General features: G+C 38.7%; 1 protein-coding gene across 11 annotated transcripts in view; it reads right to left on the bottom strand.

The window, feature by feature from the left end:
* Window positions 1-14576, bottom strand: part of ARID1B (AT-rich interaction domain 1B) — a 434837-nt gene that overhangs the window by 328736 nt on the left and 91525 nt on the right. The window lies entirely within an intron of this gene.

Genomic DNA, 14576 nt, shown 5'->3' with positions numbered 1-14576 from the left:
CTCCATGACCTTCCTGTATAACTTCCCCTATGCATCTTTTCCATCTGCCTGTTCCTGAGTTATACTGTTTTGTAATAGGCCAATAGTACTACGTACAAATGTTTCTCTGAGCTCTAGGAGCCACTCTAGCACATTAATTAAGCCCAGAAAGGGAATCCCTCAAGCTTCCAGATCAATAGCACTGTCACCTAAAGTGGAGATGGGAGCCCTTAGCCTGTGGGACTGGATGCTTTCTCCAGGTAGGTTGTGTCAGAATTGAGTTAAACTGCAAGACACCCACTGGCATCTGAGAATTACTTGGTGGTGAGGGGAGAAAATACCACATTGCAAGGGGTGTCAGAATTGTAGAAGCTGACTCTGCCTCCCAACAGGCCAAAAATACCAGATACTTGATTCCTAAACTTCCCAGCAAATGGGTACTGGCATGTGACCCAAGATTGGCCAATGAGATACACATGCCCTGATCTTTGGCCCATTAGCTGGTAACACAAAGAAACAAGGACAAGAGGAATTTTTCCTGGCAGTATACACAGTAATACTCAATTTCAGGTGTGTGTCACCAGCGCACATTACCAGGATGCCAGCAGGGGTGAAGCTGGACAAGCTGTGGCAGTGCCTGCTAAGGGACAGTGGATGCCTTCTGTCCTGGCGTCCTAGTTTTAGTATCAATCTCACAGTGTTGTCTCCCTTGTGCCTACCCTTCCTGCTGGCCTTGTTCTTCAGCCTTCCTGGCAATTCTATGGGCTTGCCAATAGCCTGTCTGTACTTCCTTTTCCATTTGGAAGGGCCAGACTCCATTTTCATTGCTTACAACTAAGAATTCTGGCTGATACAAGCAGTTTCTGAAGTGGTAGGAAAGATAAGTAAAGAAATCACAAGAGAACTTCCAAATGAGCCGCACTGCACAGCAAAAACAGAAGGCAGAATGTAATACACAGCTGTCATGATACAAATGATGAAGGGCAGGGGTACCTGGGTGGCTCAGTTGGTTAAGCATCAGACTTTGGCTCAGAGTCCTGAGATCGAGCCCCATGTCAGGCTTGGTACTCAGTGGGGAGTCTGCTTATCCCTCCCCCTCTGTCCCCCCCTCCACTTGTGCTCTCTAATAAAATCTTTTTTAAAAAATGATGAAGGGCAGCTGCTTGATCAAGACCACAGGACAAGAGCAAGAAAAGAAACAAACTCTTCAAAAGATTTTAGGCAACTAATCAAAAGTCAAGAATAAGTATGGTTATGTGAGAAGGCCCATAGGTCACTTGTAATGAGATTTCAGGAGCAGGCAGTTTAATGTATTAAGGGAAAATCACAAGTTCAGGAGTAGAAATCTCTAATATCAACAAATATTTTTAACACACAGAGAGAGAAGTGTTCACTGAAGTGAAATTTGACTAAGTGTAGATGGGGGCCAGTGGACAAGGGAGATTTTACAAACGGACATCTGAAGCAAACATAAAAGGGGAAGGAGGAATAGGTCATTTCAGACAGAAGGAAGAATATAACAAAGTATGCAGGGAAACAATACGTGGTATATTCTCCAACTGCAAGCATTTCAGTAAACTGATAGACATAGGAGAAAGGGCTGGCAGGAGATAAAGCTGGGAAGGAAGACAGGCATCAGCTCAAAAGTGCTATGCCATCAGGCTGGCAAGTTTGGATTTTATTTTTAACAGGAATTCACTAAAGAAATGTAAGCAGGAGAGTAACATATCAGATTTACATTTTATTTTAGCAAGATTACTGTGAAGACTCCATGTGAAGGAATAACAAACAAAAACTGGTTTTTAACCACGTGGGATTCCTAGATCCTTGCAAATATAATGACCAGAAAAATGTACCTACACACATACATAAAATTTTAATATTTAGTTCCAAATGGTTCACAGCTTCCTGCAATCCATCTATGAACAATCCAGGGTCCGTGGACCTCAAAATAATAATACTCTAGAAGCAAGAGAGAGACAACTGGCAAAGTCACTTGAGAAGCTACAGCTATTGTCCACACCAGTGATGATGGTAAAGAACACAACGTACAGTGAAGGCTATAATGGGGGGTGGGGAAGACAGGACAGAAGAGGTATGACCTAATTTGCAGAAATTACTCATTAGCAGTATATGGGCAATGAGGGAGGATCGCCAAAAGCAGGACTTCCAGGTGGATCACTTAAGTGACTGAGCAGCCCCATGATTTTATGGGGCTAAACAGAGTAGGAGAAAGTATGGGATACTTTCAGAACTGAGTTGCTAGAGACACGTCTGGGTGGAGAGGCCCCTCTGGCAATTAGAAATTGGAATCTCAAGCTGAGCAGGCTATAGCCCTGGGTAGAATCACTAGACCAACATGGAACAGCAGAGACTTACATGAGACAGCTAGACATGGCAGGGTCAACAAGATAGGAGCCAGGCCACAAGATCACAAGGAGAAGCCAGGACTCAACAGGAGCCCACAGGCTAGAAGAGAGTGCCATGGGTTCAGGGTCAGAACACAACCGCAGTATCATTTAATGTGCATGTGACTTATAAGCATGGACACATCAGTGCAATCTACTCTAAAAAATAGAGAACCTGGATAAATTTCTTTAAATGAACTGTGTTCACTGGCCAGTAGGTTGTAAGAAAACCAAAAGTCCTATCCAGAGATACAATTCTCAATCTTTTCAGAACCCTGACTTCAAAAATGATAGTATGTGCAAATAAAAATGTTTAAGGGTGCTTTTAAAATACCCATGTAATTTGAAAAAATTAAGACTATAAACATTTAAAGTACCCATGTAGTTTTGGAATATACAACAGTACACGCTAGCAATACTAAAAATCAAGAAAGGAATTTCCAACCTCCTTTCAGAAAAGCATTTCTTTCAGCAGAAGTATTTAGCATGTTATATAAACATGTTATTCAGACAATGTACAACATAGGGGATTTTCATCACATTTACTCCATTTGTTAGCCAAAATGTAGCACTCTTGTAATCATCAACAGAGCTACAGTAAAACCTCTATAATATTAAACAACAACAAAACATGGCAGTAAGCCATCCTTCTATTAAGAAAAAGAAAACATTCTCCATAAGTACAGCTTTCTTTGTGACTTTTTTCCCTAAAGAACTCATTTTAAACAATAGCTCACTGGCAATAACATGATACTTTTAAATTTGGGCAGAGTCTGGTGTCTTTACTTTGTGAGGATAAGTTGGCAAGAGAAAGACTGTAATAATTTTAAGGCTTTATTATTCTCATACTGAAATGCAAAGTATGAAATAAAAATAACAAAAACATTAATCCAGAATATAATTCAGTTGGTCATATATTTCTTTTTCACCTCACTCAACTTTTACCATTGAGTATTATAAATGCAATTAATTTGAGTAAGTGACAAATGGTTCTACACTTTCCAAGAGAATAAAATACAGATGTCACTAACTGAATTGAAAGATGAATACAGATATGAAGAAAGCTTATTGGTACTCAACAATTTGTAAAGCTCTAAAATTTGGTCATGCAATACATGCAATCATTTCCTATAAAACTAAAAAATTCTTCTACGTAATGGTTTTCAGCTATATCACACACTGTGTACAATGGCACTTAATGCCAATTTAATGAAGGAACGAGGGAACAATGAATAAATGGTTATCAGCCTCAAATATTCATCTAGATACCACTCTTGATCTATATACAAGCATACCTTGGCAATATTGTGGGTTCAGGTCCAGACTACCACGATTAAGTGAGTATTGCAGTAAAGCAAGTCAAATGAATCCTCTGGTTCCCCCGTGCATATAAAAGTTATGTTTATACTTATACATAGTCTATTAAGTGTACAATAGCATTATGTCTAAAAAACAATGTTCGTACCTTAATTTAAAAAATTCTTCATTGTTAAAAAATGCTAATCCTCATCTGAGCTTTCAGTAATCACTGATCACAGATCATCTTAACAAATATAATAATAACGAAAAAGTTTGAAATATTGCGGGAATTAAAAAAAGTGACACAGAGACATGAAGTGAGCAAACGCTGTTGGAAAAGTGGCACCAAAACACTTGCTAATCACAGGGTTACCACAAACCTTCAATTTGTTAGAAAAAAATACAGTATCTGTGAAGCACAATAAAGCAAAGTGAAATAAAATAAAGTATGGCTGTACTCAAAAAAGCAATTTAAAGGTGATCTTTCAAAGTATACTGTAAGTTTTAGCAGGTAAAACTAGGTATTATATATCAATTAAAATCAAATGTTTAATTAATCAGTTACTACAGGAAGGCTATTCTACTTTATGCCACAATGATAAGATCAAGATGTGACTCTCACTCTTAAAGACCCTCAAGGATCAGAGAGGATCAGTACTCAAATTATCATGAATCAAGATTCAACACATGATGACCAACATAAAATACAGTTTAGGCACATTCTAGAAACACAGTCAAGTTCCATGAAGGGAATGGAGTTGAACTTTAAGGAGTACCCAGAGGTTGAGCAGGCAGAGAAAAACAGGTAAAGAGAACAGGAATTCTAAATCTAAAAAAAAAAAAAAAAAAAAAAAAGGAAGAAAAAGGCACACATTTCTGGATGGCTCAGTCAACTTAAGCATCTGACTCTTGATTTCAGTTCAGGTCAAGATCTCAGGGTCATGAGACTGAGCCCCACATCAGGCTCCATCCTGGGTGTGGAGTCTGCTTAAGAGTCTCTCTCCCTCTGCCCCTCCCCCCTTAAAAAATAATAATGACACAAAAGTGTAGAACTTCTTTAAGAAGTTATATGTAAGAGAGGAACAAAGATACAAGGACAGAAGGAGTGAGAAGTAGGCCAGCACAAATAGGTCCTGTGCAAGGGAGAGGAGGCACTGAAAATGGTATTCGAGATCTCCGAGAATTATAACAAGTGATAGGAGGGGGAAATGACATTCCAATCCTCAGGTCTACTGTATGACAGTCAGACCTATGTGCTATAAACTATGGTGTTTCACTCTCTCAACAACCTGATAAGATAGAAAGCATCATCCTCACTTCATAGGTGAGCAGCCGAAGGCTGACAATATTCACATCACACACCTAATAAATAAAACAAATCAGGCTGGAAATCTAATGTACCTGAGGCCAGGGCTAATACTCTTAAAATAAACTAAACTTGAGAAGTTAACCAACACAGAAAAAAAAACAAGGGCAAAATCAAACATGACTCTTTGGCATTGGCCCCATGAAACTTAGGGTACCAGGGGTGTGTCAGGAAAAATAGGCCAAGTAAATGGAGGAATAGCTATTTCTAAGGAGGCCTGAGAAACTCTTTTTCAGGCAGCTGAAAAGGCAAGCCAAGGGCTGGCACATGGTTTGTAGATAACAAATGTATTATTCTGGGTCTTCATGGATATATACTCATATTTTCACTTGTCTTGGAAACCTCTTGGCTCTCCCTTTAAAAAAAAATCAGGGGATCCCTGGGTGGCTCAGCGGGGATCCCTGGGTGGCTCAGTGGTTTAGCGCCTGCCTTTGGCCTAGGGCACGATCCTGGAGTCCCGGGATCGAGTCCCACATCGGGCTCCCGGCATGGAGCCTGCTTCTCCCTCTGCCTATGTCTCTGCCTCTCTCTCTCTCTCTCTCTCTCTCTCTCTCTCTGTGTGACTATCATAAATAAAGAAAAACTTAAAAAAAAAATAAAAAAATAAAAAATAAATCAGTCTCTAATTTTTATACTGAAGTTCACAAAAATATTCATGTGTAAATTTAAATTTTAAGTAATAAAAATACACTATTATTAGTTGCCTTCTCCTCAAAGTATGATAATCTTCACAAGGATGCTTGCCAAGAAAAAAAGAAACTATTTACTTTGAACTTATAAAATATATAAAAATATAAAATATTTAAAATATATATAAAATGTATCTTGAACTGAACTATTACACAATCAGAAGGACAGAAAATTCTATACCAGTAGACTAGCTCAGAATTTTCCAATTGTTAATCAATAGGTTGGTCTTGGTCTTGCATGGATACCAAAATTTGTGCCTAGGTCTCATTTATTCAACACGCACTCCCTAGAGGCCTCCTATTTGGCCAGCACTGCATGGGGTATCAGGAACAAAGATAAGAAAGGCCATGTTGTTAGAGGCCAACAAGGGAAAAAAATTCCAACAGTATTTTTCAGAGAAATAGAAAAAACTACCCTAAAATTTTATGGAACCAAAAAAGGCCCTAAATAGCCAAAGCAACCTTAAGAAAGAAAAACAAAGCTGGAGGCATTACATTTCCTGATTTCAAACTATATTACAAAGTTACAGTAATCAAAACAGTATGGTAATAGAATTTAAATAGGCAAAGACCAACAGAACAACGAAACACAATACACATCCCTGAAATAAACTTATACACACATGGTCAATTAATTTTTGATAAGGGAATCAAGAACACACAAGGTAGGGTGGGGCGGGTGCCTGGGTGGCTCAGTTGGTTAAGTATCTGCCTTCAACTTGGTCCTGGGATCAAGCCCCGCATTGGGCTCTCTGCTCATGGTGAGTCAGCTTCTCCCTCTCCCTCAGCCCCTTCCTCCCCTACTTGTGTGCGTGCTCTCTCAATCTCAAATAAATAATAATATAATATAATATAATATAATATAATATAATATAATATAATAGATAAATAAAATCTTAAAAGAAATAAACACAAAAAAGACTGAAGACTTAAATGTAAGACCTGATACCATAAAATTCGTAGAAGAAAACACAGGGAAAAAACCATTGGCATTGGTCTTGGCAATGATTTCCTGGGTAAGAGACAAAAGCAAAGGCAACAAAGCAAAAGTAAACCAGTGAGACTACATCAAACTAAAGAGCACAACAAAGGAAATAATACATTGAAAAGGCAACCTACAAAGTGGGACAAAACATCTGCAAATCATGTATCTAGTAAAGGGTTAATATCCAAAAAAAAATATATGTATTATATATATACATATAATATATATAATATATATAAACTCCAACTAAATAGCAACAAAGCAAATAATGCAATTAAAAATGAGTAAAGAATCTGAATAGACATTTTCTAAAGAAGACATACATATGGCCCAGAGATCCATGAAAAGGTCAACATCACTGATGGTCAGGAAAATGCAAAGCAAAGCCACAATGAGGTAGATGTCACTTCACACCTGTTAGAATGGTTATTACCAAAAGGGCAAGAAATAGTAAGTGCTGGCAAGGATGTGGAGAAAAGGAAACCCTTGTGCACTGTCGGTGGGAATGCAAACTGGTGCAGCCGCTATGGAAACAGTACGAATTTCCTCAAAAAATTAAAAATAGAACCACCCTATGATCCAGCAATCCCACTGCTGGGTACATATCCAAAGGAAATGAAATCAGGATCTTAAATAGATACCTACACTCCTATGTTTACAACAGCTTTATTCATAATGACCAAGATATAGCAAAAACCTAAATAACCTTTGATGGGTGAATGAATAAAGAGAATGATACACACATAACAGAATATTACCCAGCCATTAAAATAAGAAAGAAAATCCTGCCATTTGCAACAACATGGATTAAAATGGAAGTGAAACAGCCAAGACAGAAAAAAATACATACTATATATAGTATCACTTGTTTGTGGAATCTGAAGAAAAAGAAAAAAGAAAAGCCAATTTCATAGAAACAGAGAATAGAATGGTGATTGCCAGGAGCTGGGGAAGGAGGAAATGAGGAAATGTGCCAAGGGAATCAATTTTCGTTATAGGGATGCTTGGGTGGCTCAGTGGTTGAGCGTATGCCTTTGGCTCAGAGCACGACCCTAGGGTCCTGGGACCAAGTCACACATTAGGCTCCACAGAGGGAGCCTGCTTCTCCCTCTGCTATGTCTCTGCTTCTATGTCTCTTATGAATAAACAAAATCTTTGAAAAAAACTTTTCATTTGTAAGTAGCAATTCTGAGGACCAACCATGCAGCATGGTGACTATGGTTAATAACATGGTATTGTACAGGTGAGAAAGTTGCTGAGCAGAGATCTTAAGCATTCTCAACATACACAAGAGTTAACCTTGTGAGGTGGTGGATGTGTTGATTATCCGGATTTTGGTAATCATTTCACAATGTGTGTGTGTGTACACCAAACCAACACATAGAACACCTTAATTTATATACAATATACAATTATATTTGTCAATTATTCCTCAATAAAGTTGGGGGAGGAAAGTAATAAAGTGCTGCAGGGGGAGGAGGAAAAAAAGAAACATTGACTGTCTGGTGTGCCACCAGGAACTCACCATGCAATGATGGCAAGTGTGGTGGAAGGAGAAAGGGAGAGGTAAGGAAGGCTTCACCCAGGCGGAATAATCTTGGAATAGGAGTAGCCTGTCATACAATATGGATTTATAGGTGCCTGGGAATTCCAGGCAAGAGACAGCACGTAGAAAACCAAAAAGCCAAGAAACAAGAGAAGGTGTAAGGATAACCACACCAGAAGGTTCAGGAAACACCATCAACAGCATGGCAATGGGAGCGGGGGAGGAAAATGTACGTGGTCTTGTTATTTTCTAAATATCTATGTGCCCCTTGCCCAGTCCCTAGAAGGCTCTGTCTTGCTGAATGGAAATTATCAGTAATTGTTTACCAAATCATCAAACAAGACAGGCCAGGAACCAATGGGTTAAGCAGATCTGCCAGGATTCCCAAAAAGGATGAAATGGGGGAAGGAACATTTCTTAAGCCCTTAATACTAGGTCCTAGGCTACCTGCTCCCACATATGAAATCTCATTTAGTAATTACAACGATCTTCTAATAAGGAGGAAATTGTAATACAGACTGTTTAAGTGGCTCGCTCAAGATCACTCAGCTTAAGCAGCAGCTGATGTTTATACCCAGGTGTATTTTACTCCACAAAGACTCTACTCCGCCTTCCCTGTAATACAGTACTTCAAGATCTTATGTCATATGTCTTCATACCATATTATATAAGCATCTAGTTATTTTTTATATCTAAGAACATGGGGAAATACAGAAAAGAAAGAACTTAAGCCTTCAAGTGTACATAACCCATCCAAATACCAAGAAGCCATCAGGAAAAAAAAAAAAAAAAACACATTGCGGTTCCTCAAAGAAGGGAAAAAAAAGAAGTAACTGCTCTTCTAACTCCTAATGAGCCCAGGACCAACCAGCCCTGGAAGGTACTAGCATTACAATACATGGGACTGTATACCTGCAGGGTGATGCTCCCATAAGCACTGCACAGAGGTGGGATAACATTGACATGCTGGCTATCCCTGCAGTCAGACTGCCCCAAAGATCATAAGCAAGTAGGAGCATCTAAGAAAAGACGATTCTCAAACCAAAACATGTCCTTCCACATGGTACTTCCAGATTCACAAAAGTAGGATAAAAGAGTAATTAAGAACAACAGTGGTGGAGTCAATCAGACCAGCATTCTAATCTTGGTTCCATTACTTTATTATGTGAGCTCGAGCCACTTAATCACTCCAAGACACTTATCTGTATCAGGCCTTCTCCACTGCAGTGCACCCTGTATAACAGTATCCAAGAGACCTGTCCCAGAGATCTGATTTCCAGTCTATCAAGGACCTTTTTTTTTTTTACTGTCCGTTGAGGAAGTAAACAAGACCATTCTGTGTGGTTCCCTCAACATTCTATTTCACAAACATTTATTTATCACTCCTACCTGTCAGGCACTATGCCAGCTAGGTATCTATAAATAAGAGATAAGCCCTGCTCTGCAAAAGTCTGACTTTCCTACACACAGATGGTAGTTTATAGGAGTACATACAAGGAATAATACAGGCTATGCAATAAAGAAGAAACTATGGGGCAGCTGGGTGGCTCAGTCCATTAAGCATCTAACTTCGGGTCAGTTCATGATCTCAGGATCCTGGGATAGAGCCCTGTGTCCAGCTCCATGCTCATCACTCAACGGGGAGTCTGCTTCTCCGTCTCCCCCTGCCACTCCCCCTATTCATGCTCACATTCTTTCACTCTCTCTTCTCAAATAAATAAAATCTTTTTTTTTTTTTAAAGAAGAAACTATGAAAACAGTCTTAGTTCAAACTTACTTATATATCATTATCAATGGGTAGTCTTTCTTTTTCCAGATTAGTAAGAAGGGAGAAAAAAACCAATCACTTCAATTCTAGTTACAAAACTTAATGAGATATACACTAAAGCCCCTTCAAGCATAATGCTAGGAAATCCTAAAGTTCTAGATATCACAAAACAAGAATGAAAGTCACAAATATAAAATTGGTTCAGACTTTATGATGGTTATTTGTTGTTATTAGAGAATTATTTTTTTAAAGATTTTACTTATTTATTCATGAGAGACACAGACAGAGAGGCAGAGAGAGAAGCAGGCTCCCTGCAGGGAGCCTGATGTGGAACTCCATCACAGGACTCCAGGATCACACCCCAGGCCGAAGGCAGGCGCCATACACCAGGGATCCCCAGTTATTAGAAAATTTTTGAATAGAGACACATCACTAAATATTGTTGCAAGATATAGGTTTAACAAAGTATTTTAACTATGGGTCTAGAATCCAATGAGATACAATTTTTATTATTTATTTTTTTGAGGGGACCAGGGTGTAGAGGGAGAGAGAGTGAGAGAATCTCAAGCAGGCTCTAGGCCCAGCACAGAGCCCAATGTAGGAAGGGCTCCATCTCACAACCTGGAGACCATGACTTGACTTGAAACTGAGTCGGACACTTAACTGACTGAGCCACCCAAGTGCCCCAACGTGATAAAATTTTTAAAACTTTAAACATATACATAATGTTCAAATACAATACACCAAACAGCTCTTTTTCCTATTTATGGGATATATACTACCATTTTAAGTACTGCTTCAAGTATTTTTATTTTCCCAGCAAAACTCAGAATCCACATTTTTTCCACCAAAAGTTCTAAGCTACCACGCAGATTCAGTCTTTGACAGGACTTATTTCAAAGCAAGCTCTTCAATACATAGTCACCAAAGCAAAAGAGACTTTTGAAACTACATATATATAAAGGACGATAAATGAAATCAACCTAGATAATATGTTAAATGGCAAATATATTTGCTCCATGTTATCCTGAGCCCTGAAGTTAGGACATTTCCAGGTGTCCTTGCCCTCTGGCACCAGGATAGATGCACTGCATTCAGGGTCAGGCAGGGTCTAGCTATAAACAGCCATGAGAATGCAGGCTGCCAGTCTCATCACTTAACACAAGCCAGGGCTGGGCCTCAGAACTGGGACTTGCTATCCTACTATAAATGCATCTAGCCGAGAGGGAGAAGGGAGATTTACTGAAATTCGCAGTGGAACAGGGGGCTCTCTCCAGCCTCTCCCATTGTCACCCTCCAAAAATTGCAGGATGATCATCTCCATTAACAAGGAGAGGCCAAGCAGGGGGCATTTTAGCCACTGGCTTTCCAACTTCTTCAAAGACACTGTAATCCAGAGTGTTATAGAGTTGGGACCCTCTGGAGTAAAGAGGGCAAGTAGGAAGGACAGGAGAAGCAGAATGTGACCCAACCAGTCCACATGGCGATGAATCCTGGAAAAGGCAGACAACATCGGGACTGGCTACCCTCCCCCTGCCCCAGTCCCATTGCTCCCAGATGAGTAGGGAACTTTCACTTGGGAAATCATAAGTATCTATAATTATGAACTACTCTATCTTATTACTATGAATATTAAAACAGTATTGGAAAAGATTTTAAATATGCATTTTCAGTAGATGTCTAAAGTTCTTAAGTGTGACTTTACTATGAATTTTCAGAATCAATTTTCCCCCATAGGAATGCATCCCTTTTTATTATTTTTTTTAATTTTGTTTTTAGGAATCTCAATGGGCACATAAAATCTGATATAAAGAAATTCACTTTATAGCTCACTTTAGACAAATCCATTTCTTCACACATTATCTGACATCCATATAAACCCTTGCTGGCTTCCACATGCATGCCTATAAGCTTACTAAATTAGTGTAACAAAAAAATAGCATAAAATGAAGTCTTTATCTGTCCCAATCCCTTAGATAGAGTAATTAATATACATCACTGACACGTTTCTTCTTTAGTTCTATTTTCAGATAAATTTGTACAGACTAGCAGCTTAAAAATTCATTAATTTCAGCATAAATTTAGTCAATATTTATAAGACGGTTGTAATCCTCAATGTTTATCTTCAAATGATAGACTTTTCATCCAAAACTGTAAAATGAATTTCAATTGAATAAACACTATTATTCATTTTTTATAGCCAGATGCTGAGCCAATGGAGATGAATAAACTATACCAAAACAAAACAAAACAAAACAAAAAGAGAGAGAGAGAGAGAGAGAGAGAGAAGGGATGATCAAAAACATTTTTTTTTTTTTTGGTCTCTTGTCTTTTAAGAATTATCATTAGGAAAAAACAGCTAAAATTACTAAATCTGAGAATTTTGCCAATTCTGACAGATTTAAATACAGATTTCTAAATCTTCAAATTCTTTTTGAAAAAATGCATATACCTATTAAAATGAAATCAAAAGTTCAATTGATAACAGATTTAATGCATTTGAAAAGAAAAACTAAATTCATTTAAAAAAACTTTTAAAGATTGTATTTATTCATTTGAGAGAGAAAACAAGAAGCAGAGCATGAGTAGAAAGGGAAAGACAGAGGGAGAGAAAAAAAGCAGTCCCCCTGCTGAGCAAGGAGCTTGACTAGAGGCTCAATCCTAGGACCCTGGGATCATGACCTAAGCTGAATGCAGATACTTAACCAAATAAGCCACCCAGATGCCCCCTAAATTCATTTTTTAAAATCATTTAAAATTAGATATCCCAAGTAAAATTAGATACCTCAATAATCACTATTCTTCACTAGTGGGTCACTTCTTTTATCATTTTGCTGAATTCCTCTTCAAAATCTTGCAATTTATCATTGTTTAAAAACTGACAGAAAAACTTTCTAAATTCTATTTCTAAAGAGACATCATATAGTTCTGGTTTTGTATATGGATACTTAATTTATTATTTGGTTTTGTTTTGTCTTAAAACATTTCAGGGACGCCTGGATGGCTCAGTCAGTTAAGCGTCAGACTCTTGGTTTTAGCTCAGGTCATGATCCCAAGGATTGTTGATATCAAGCCCCACCACTGGCTCCAGGCTCAATGGGGAGGCTGCTTGAGATTCTCTCCCTCTGCCCCTCCCCCCTCCATGCACACATGCTCTCTCTCAAATAAATAAATCTTTTCTTAAAAAAGTCTTTCAGAGGGACGCCTGGGTGGCTCAGCGGTTAGGTCCCTGCCTTTGACTTAGGGGCGTGATCCTGGAGTTCCGGGATCTAGTCCCACATCGAGCTCCCTACATGGAGCCTGCTTCTCCCTCTGCCTAGGTCTCTGCCTGTCTCTCTCTCTTTCTCTGTGTCTCTAATGAATAAATAAATAAAATCTTAAAAAAAAAAAGTCAGAATTTCTATTTTCTAAAGTCAGTTCTTCATTGTATTATGTTTGTTAGCTTAATACTTATCATGATGTCATAACAATACAAAAGGGGCACCCAAGCCCATCCAATGACAAAAACTAAAGAAATACCATTTCCTCCAGGAAGGAAAAGAAGTGATTGGGCACATCTTTTTCCATTACACCTTATCCAAATTGTCCAACAAATAGTAAGGACCATGTGGAAAACTGATCTAAAGTAATAAATCCAATATTCATTCGCAGTTCGGTATTGACACAACTATGCATTTGGCAGCTTGCTCACAGATGGAGGATTCCAATGACCCCTGCACTTGGGACTGTTCTGCAGAATGCCAGTATCTGTGGAGCGATGCCCCAAGCTGCAGCCTCAGCAGCAATGCTCACCAATAAAGTGAATACCGTCCTCACAAACAACATAGCAACTCATTTGAATATTAATTTCTGAAACAAACATTTATGGTTTTTTTCCATCTTTCCATCTGTCTTTCTATAAAAGATTATTTTGTCCATAGAGCAAGCTGTATTTTGGACTCAACTGCATAGAGCGAAATTTAAGGGGAGGGCGTGTGAAGAGCAGTTCGAGACCTGCTGCTCTACTTCTGGGATGAAATACTATTTTTAAAAAGTCACACTGCAAGCGGAGTCTCATTCTTATTCTTAATCTGTGAAGAAAGACATCTAGAAAGCCTAAATGAAAAAAATAAAAGCATTATTTTAAATCTTCAATATAATACATTCAGATACTTTTCACACATTACCAAAATTAAATACACACACACACACACACACACACACACACACACACACACAGTATTTCAGATAATGACATCATCCAGTTACTCTTTAGCACATTCAGTTATAGAATCAAATATGCCCATAAAATAGCTAGGTCAGCTTCCCATAGAAAGCAGTGTGTTCATACCTCTCACACCATTTATGTGGGGAAACTTGTGTCTTGTCAACTATGCCCATGGAAATGGATGCCAGCAAACACTGTTCCATGCTTTTCCAGTACCCTCAAGCAGTGAGGCATCTCTGCAGCTCTGTGCTTCCAGCTGCTTCCATGCATCTACTGGCCAAGCCCCCAGGTAGCAGGGCTCACTGGTGGAGCACACGAATTGCCCCAGC

Source organism: Canis lupus, chromosome 1 (assembly GCF_048164855.1).
Source record: "Canis lupus baileyi chromosome 1, mCanLup2.hap1, whole genome shotgun sequence".
NCBI lineage: Eukaryota > Metazoa > Chordata > Mammalia > Carnivora > Canidae > Canis > Canis lupus.
Note: the sequence above shows the minus strand (reverse complement) of the source record. Positions and strands in the feature narration are given on the sequence as shown.